Below are 8382 nucleotides of genomic sequence, written 5' to 3' on the forward strand. Positions count from 1 at the left end.
CGCGGGGGCCGGCCCGCACGCCTGCGCACTTCCTTCTGCTGCCCCGCTGCAGAGGCTAACGGGAAGTGTAGTTTTCTACCCGTCTTTCCCTGGAAGTCCTAGCGGCTAGGGGGAACCAGTGAACAGTCGGGGATCGGGAAGATCTTACTGAGGAGGAGATTCGCAGTCAATGGCAAAGGTTGGAGAATCGTGGTGGGGTGACCGTGGGACGGTACTTAGGTTGAATTGCAAAGTTATGTGTACAAATCTGTCATCACAGCTCTTCCTAAGTGGAAGGCCCCGCCTCGCCTCACCTGTCCATGACTAGCCTCTAATACAGTTTGTACCTAATACACGTTTATCAAATAAACGATGGAATGAGTGAAGGCTGAGGGAGTATTGTAAAAGTGTTAAAAGTCAGTGCCCTTGTCTAAGGCATTCACAGGCAGCACGTGTGAAGAGGCTTTTGGGTGTTTTGCTGTTGTTCTCTCCCTTCCCTTTTGCCTGATAATGTATGAGAAGTATCAAAAATAACTAAGAAATTAAGTAAAACATAAATAGTTGCTTCACTCCCAAGTGCTCGCAAACGAAAGTTTGGACAAATAATTGTTACTGTTAAATTTGATGGAATTCTTTTTGAACAGTGCTTTCAAAAAAGAAGGACTGAAGCCAGCCAAGCCGAGGTCACAGAATAGAAAGTCTCATATGTGACATGGTTTATCAAATTGTTTTAAAGCACTGGCAGAGAAGCAACGTGAAAGAAATCTGGTAGCTTAATTCATTTATAAGTGTGGGAGGGAGGACCACACACTAACTGAATCCTAGGCTATGAAATTTTCATTTGTCCTGAATCTCTTCCTGCCGCATCAGCATTCTCCACTGGTGAACAGTGTGTTTTTTAGGGTGAATTGAGTTTGAGCAAGGGGACTAGGGAAAGGAAGGTGTTCTAAGGGAGAGACTTAGGGGCAAGTATACCTGATCACGGGTAAACTGAGGAGAGAAAACTTTTTTTAAAATTTTTTATTCTGTTATGTTAGTCACCATACAGTACATTCTTAGTTTTTGATGTAGTGTTCCATGATTCATTGTTTGCGTATAACACCCAGTGCTCCATGCAATACACGCCCTCCTTAATACCCATCACCGGCCTATCCCAATCCCCCACCTGCCCCTCCCCTCTGAAACCCTCAGTTTGTTTCCCAGAGTCCATAGTCTCTCATGCTTCATTCCCCCTTGTGTTTACCCCCCCTTCATTCTTCCCTTCCTTCTCCTACCTATCTCCCTGCTATTCCTTATGTTCTATAAATGAGTGAAACCATATGATAATTGCCTTTCTTTGCTTGACTTATTTCACTTAGCATAAGAGGAGAGATCACTTTATTCCAATCAGGAACTAAGATTATTCAGAGCTGGACTTTAGTCTTGTGAAAACTAGTTTCTTTCCATTTCACCCTTACTCCTAGTTAGGGCCCTTCTTCCTTGGCCCAGACTCTCTTTCTGGGCCCAGTTTCCTCAGGCCCATGAGACAGCCAAAAGCTCTACTCAGTTTCTCAGCCACTGCTTTCAGACTTAGCAATCACCTCAGGTGGAACAGTGATGCAAATGTCAGCCTTATGGCTTCCGTTTTCTTCCAGATCTTGGACCCACAAATTCTCACTGCCTTGTGACTCCTTCATGCCTTAATGTTTTTATATTTTGTCCAGTTATTCTCAGTGGTGGGAGGATTTGTTTGACAACAGTAGGCCATTGCTGAAGCAAAATTCTTATGTATATGTTACTTTTACAAAAATGTCATCCTACCACACAACATGTTTTATTAGTGAATATCTCTCTGGCTTTATCTTTTTGTAGTTTGAGAAATTTTAAAATTGTAGAACAATAGTTTTGCCACTACGAACAATACTGCTATGAGCATTTTTGCGCACATCTTTGTGTATATAGGGAAACTGCTAGATCCTAGGATACTACCTCTTTAATTTCACTAGCTGTGGTAGGCAGAATTCTAAGATGGCCCCATGATATTTGTCCCCTAGTGTTGCCGTATTAATCCCTACCCCTCAAGTGTGAGTGGGACCTTTGACTTAATTCTAGCCAATAGAATATGGCAAAGATAATGGAATGTTAGTCCCATGATTACATTTCATTTTAGCAGGCTGGGGCTAGACATGCTCCTAATGGGCTTGAAGAAGTGAGCTGTCATGCTGTGAACTGCCAAAGGAGAGGGTCATGTGCCAGGGAACTACTGATGGCTTCTAGGACCTGAGTGCCTCCAGCTGACAGCCAGTAAGAAGCCAGGGCCCTCAGTCCTACAACCATGAGGAAATGAATTCTGCCAACAACCTGAGAGAGCTTGGAAGTGACACTTCCCCAGTCAAGCCTCCAGATGAGAAGACAGCCTGACTTATACCTTGATTGCAACTTTGTGAGACCCTGAGCCAATGAAACAGTCAAGCTGTGCCTAGACTTCTGGGCCACAGAAACTGTGAGATAATATGTTTTAAGCCACTAGGTTTCTGGTAATTTGTTACACAACAATAGAAAACTAATATACTGAATATCGCAAGAAGATTTCACAAAGTGGTTGTACCAATTTATACTCCACAAGCAATATATAAGATTCTCTTTTCTAAACATCCTTGCTAACATTTGAAAATGTCTGGCTTTTTTTTTTTTTTTTGCCAATCTGATAGGTGTGAAAATAAATGATAATATGATTATACACATATGTTATTACTTTAATATAAAAACATGTATTTACTTGAAATTATATATTCTATTTCTTTTCCATTACATTAATGCTATTACTTAAAATAGCAATAGGACTAGCTGAAAGTGGCAACTAGCAATAATAGGAAGACTAATTATAATTAAGCAAATAACATGTGAGAAAAATATAACAATTTTTGAAAAAGGGGGAGGGTCAGAGGGAGGGAGTGAGAATCTTAAGCAGGCTCCATGCCCAGTGCAGAGCCCAACATGGGGCTTGATTTCACAACCCTGAGATCATAATCTGAGCTGAAATCAAGAGTTGGGCATATAAAAATTTTTTAAGTTTTTTATTTTTTTTATTTGAGAGAGAGAGAGAGCATGTGCACAAGCACAAATTGGGGGGAGGGGCAGAGGGAGAATGAGAAGCAGACTTCCCACTGAGCAGGGAGCATGATGCAGGGCTCTTTCTCCGGACCCTGAGATCATGACCTGAAGGCAGGCACTTAACTGACTGAGCCACCCAGACGCCCTAATATTTTTATAATGTAATATCTTTATGTTCTTTTCTGTGCTCTGGTACAGCAATTTATTTTAACTGTTTTAACTCTTTTTTGCATATTTAAATTTTGTGGGCCCTATTAGTCTATATTCTTAAGATACATAAATGTAAGAATTTTTTAAAGGAGAATGTAAATGCAGTAGACCTAATTAAACAGATATTACCTATATTAAATTAAAAAGCAATATGTTTCTTTCTGTTCAATGATACAATGGGAATTTTTTATTCTTTATTTCCTTTTCCATTAATACTCTGAACTGCCTGGGGCCTTTAGGACGTCTTTCTTTTTTTTTTAACATAATGGTTAAAGTGAATATATATTCTCTCAATGAAAGTGTTTGAGCACAGAATACTTAGGATTTTATTTACTAGCACAGCACATTTCTAAATTTGTAGGGATTTGTTTCTAGCTCTCCGAAGTGTCTACCTTTGTGTCTACCTACTTTGTGTCTACAGACTTGCTTTGGTAAGCCGGATGTTTGTCAGTTAGGTTCTTTGCCTCTCTAAATTAATCATGTAAGCTGTTCCTATCCAAACTGCTCATCATTTTAAAAACACTCTGAAGCACATTGTATGTCATCATAAGTTAAACCTCTTTTCCCCAGGGAAAATGCTTTTAAAACACAAAAGTAATTTAAACTTGTGAAATTGAAGTTAGCTTCCAAGTAAGTGTACAGTTTTAGTAAAGAAATTCAAAAAGTTCTGCTTAACTTGGTTGCCTTTTTTTAGGGACTTCTTTTTTTTCTTAAGATTTATTTGTTTATTTTAGGGGTGCCTGGGTGGCACAGCAGTTTAGCGTCTGCCTTTGGCTCAGGGCGTGATCCTGGCGTTATGGGATCGAGCCCCACATCAGGCTCCTCCGCTATGAGCCTGCTTCTTCCTCTCCCACTCCCCCTGCTTGTGTTCCCTCTCTCACTGGCTGTCTCTATCCTGTCGAATAAAAAAATAAAATCTTTAAAAAACAAAACAAAAAAAATTTATTTGTTTATTTTAAAGAGAGAGAGAGCGTGTGCACAAGCAAGGGGAGGAGCAGAGGGAAAGGGAGCGTCTCAGACCCACTCCTCCGTGCTAAGCACAGAGCTGACACAGGGCTCCATCTCACAACCTTGAGATCACGACCTGAGTGGAAAGCAAAAGTTGGGTGCTTAATCGACCGTGTCGTGCCCTCTTTTTTAGCGACTTCTTAAAAAGTTCTGAAATAGTTTATTTCCCCAAAAATTCATCTTTTTTTTTAATCTGTTTGAGTTTTTGACTCAATCTAACATAACATTGAATAACTCCCGTGCAGTTGGTTCATCTTTTGCTAGATTCCTCATGCCTTCTTCAAGGATTATCAGACAGTTTTAGAGAACCAGCATGTTTATTTCTGTTTCACTGTAGTCCTCTCCATTCTCATGCTCAACATATTGCCAAATTGAAGCAGGACATTCTTCTTTTTCCATACTTTGAAAATATGATTTTATGGCAGGCCATGATTTTAACATATTTTCTATGGCTAGCAACAATGATAGTCATTTGTTACATATATACATATGTTTGTTATGTATGTGTGTGTATATATATATATACATACACACACATGTATATACATATATATGCATACACACACATATATATAATGTGGTTTTATTTATTTACTTACTTATTTTTTTAAGTAATCTCTATACCCAACATGGGGCTTTAACTCACAACCCTGAGATTAAAGCCGCATGCTCTACCGACTGAGCCAGCCAGGCACCCCAATGATAGTCATCTTGTAGGCACATGTTTCAGGTAGCTATCTCCTTCCATTTCTGTAAAGTCAAAAATTAAATCAAATGCTTCTGCACATTTTAAGGAAACTGAAATGACCAAACACTTCCATTATGAAAACCTCCATATCCCAGGTAAGCAAACCACATCCTTTCTTTTTAGCAGTATTACGTCTAAGGTGTTTCACAGATGACATTGTTTCATTTTCTTTGGAAGTTTAGAGACTGAATAGAATTTGTCAAAATTAACATTTGCACTGAAAGCAGATAAATGAGCCAAGTCTACTTTGTCTTTGAACAAGATAGAACACCCTTTGTTTTGTGTATATGGTTTCATTTAAAATCTTAATAGACAGTAAGAAGCCAATTTGAAACTCCCATTTTTCAGGTCAAATTGCCTTAAGAGCTAGAGGGGAGTTTTGTTTTGTTTTGTTTTGAATCAGGAAATGTAACCTTATTCAGTTCCATAGAGCAGTCAAAGGTACCATACAGTAATGCTCACTGGTTCATGTGATAGCCCAAGCTAATTCGGCAGCTATTTTCAGCTGAGCATTGGTATCTTTGAGAAACTAAAAAACTTTTGATTGATTCTGAAGTACTTGTCTCTCTTATTCCAGACTTGTAAGATTCAGTGTCCATATGCACTTTCACATCTTCTCCACTATAGCCAATCCGAAATTCTTCCCTGCATATTGTGCAGTATGCTCTGTTTTTGTTATTTACCTTCCTAATCCAGTTATATTGTCTTCCATTGGTCATCAACATTACACAGTCATTTGGGTTTCTTTTGCAGTGATATCTGGGTCATGCTGTTGGTGGTGTTATAACCATTCTCATCTTCATTATCGCCACTCTTATAAAATATGGTCACAACATTCACAGTGTTAAAAAAAATTCAACTTGTACGAGGCACAGCAATTAACCCACAGGCAAAGCCAAAGATGGACTGCTAATGCTTCTGATTACAACACACTTACACTGCACACTTAAGTCATATCCTTCAGAATGATGCAACAGTGGATGATGATTGTTGTGAACTGCAAATCACGGTTACCAACATCAATGGCCGGGGTGGGGGGGGTGGGAAACAGCAAGATAGTAACTATAGACGTCAAAGAATCTACACTATATCTATTTGACACTAAAAGTGGTGTGGTTGCTTTCAGCCCCTATTTTTTGGGCTGTCATACAGATGGGTTTTGTACTTTTCCCCCTATCTTCCACACTCATCGTAGACCAGGATTTTTTGTGTGTCCAGAAGGGTTTCCCAGGATTTGGGAATTTGGGCACCAAAACCTGGAAGGTCAGGCAAGTCAGAACAGTTGTCACTCTTCCCTATCTGTACTAGTGGGGGAAATGAAATGAATTCACTTCATCTAGCCAGTATACCCATTCCCCAACCTGACGTGAGTGCTGGCAGATAACTTTCAGCTGCCCCCTTCTCTGAAGAAGTACAGGCCTAACAGGAGCCAGCTTGCTAGAAGTCTCCTACTCCTACCCTCAAGGACAGAGGGAGGCCAATAACTGACATCACTTCAAAAGGCCAACTGCTGTTACAGTGTTCAACTTAATCTAATGGTACAATTTGTGTTCTAGAGCTTTCCCTTGAAATTATACTGAAGCTAGTCTTCAGCTGAGACCATATTCCTACTAGCTTTCCCCCTGCCCTATGCTGCCTTCATTCCCATATTCCCGAAAGCAGTCCCCCAAAAGGTCATTTGAACAAGAATCACCATCTTAGGCCCTGTCTAGACCTAGAACAAGATCCAAATTTATTGTTTTCCATTTCCTTAACCGTTGTCTAAGACCATTTATTGAGATTGGTCCATTGTTTTTCCAGTGATCCACAGTTTTACCTCTGTCATTCACATATATACACACACTCAGAGCGCTTTACTGAGAAAGGTATGTATATAGATAGTCACATGATACTCAGAAAGTAAGAAGAACTGGTGTGCAAAAATGCCAGCATCAAATAGCCAGTTTTGACTTGATACAGAAACTTGAATAAGAAATCAACTGTATTCTGGGGCACCTGAGTGGCTCAGTTGTTAGGAGTCTGCCTTTGGCTCAGGGCGTGATCCTGGCTTTCTAGGATCGAGCCCCACATCAGGCTCCTTTGCTGAGAGCCTGCTTCTTCCTCTCCCACTCCCCCTGCTTGTGTTCCCTCTCTCGCTGGCTGTCTCTCTCTGTCAAATAAATAAATAAAATCTTAAAAAAAAAAAAAGAAATCAACTGTATTCTGTATCATGTGAATTCTGACTTTTAAAGATTTTATTTATTTGTCGGAGAGAGACAGCATGCACAGCAGGGGGAGTGGCAGGCAGAGGGAGAAGCAGGCTCCTGGCTGAGCAGGGAGCCTGATGAGGGACTCAATCCCGGAACCCTGGGATAGTGACCTGAGCCAAAGGCAGATGCTTAACCGACTGAGTCACCCAGGTGTTCCAGAGTCCTGACTTTTAAATAGTACTTAGCTTCTAATGGCAAATATCTGCTGGAAAATTTTATACATGTACCATAAAAATATTGACACCATTAAACCTGCAATGTGAAAAGTTACAACATAAATATTGCAGAATATATAATTTTTATAGTATATAATCACCTATATAAATAGTATATAATTTTTATAATAATAAACTTAATATATAATATATAATCATATATATTTATAGTATATAATTTTTATAATATGTAAACTTGAGATATATTTCTCAAATATACATATTTATAAATGTATATGTATTTTATACATGTTAAACGCCTACATAGAGATATATATTTGAGATATATATGTATGAGTATATATATATTCAAGATACATATATTCTCAAGTTCTACATTGGCATAGGTCTGTTTTGGAGCTTTCTATTCTGTTCAGTTGGTCTCTTTGCCTATTTCTGCACCAATAACACATCATAATTACTATAGTTGTATAATAAGTCATGATATGTTTTAGTTAAGTCACCTCTTCTTTGTTTTTCTTTTTTAAAATTACCTTGGCTCTTCTTGGGCCATTTTATTTAATATAAATTTTAAAAGTACTCCATCAATTTCTATGAAGAAAATCTTATGGTTTTGATTAAAATTGTATTGATAAGATTTATTTTTGGAGAATAGAGATCTTTATTATATTGAGTTTTATACATTTGATGACAATATAGTATATCTCTCCATTTATTTAGATTTTCTTTAATGCCTTTGAATAACATTTTATTATTTTTTTCATTAAATTTCTATACATCTTTTGTTAAACTTATTTCTAGTCACTTTATTTTTTTGGTGATGCTATTGTAATGGTAAAAAAGTCAATATATTTATTCTCATGCATAAGAATGAAATTGATTTATATATAACTTCTATTTACAACCTTGCAGAATGCTT

This window comes from Ursus maritimus, unplaced genomic scaffold (genome assembly GCF_017311325.1).
Source record: "Ursus maritimus isolate PB19 unplaced genomic scaffold, ASM1731132v1 scaffold_4, whole genome shotgun sequence".
NCBI classification, from domain to species: domain Eukaryota; kingdom Metazoa; phylum Chordata; class Mammalia; order Carnivora; family Ursidae; genus Ursus; species Ursus maritimus.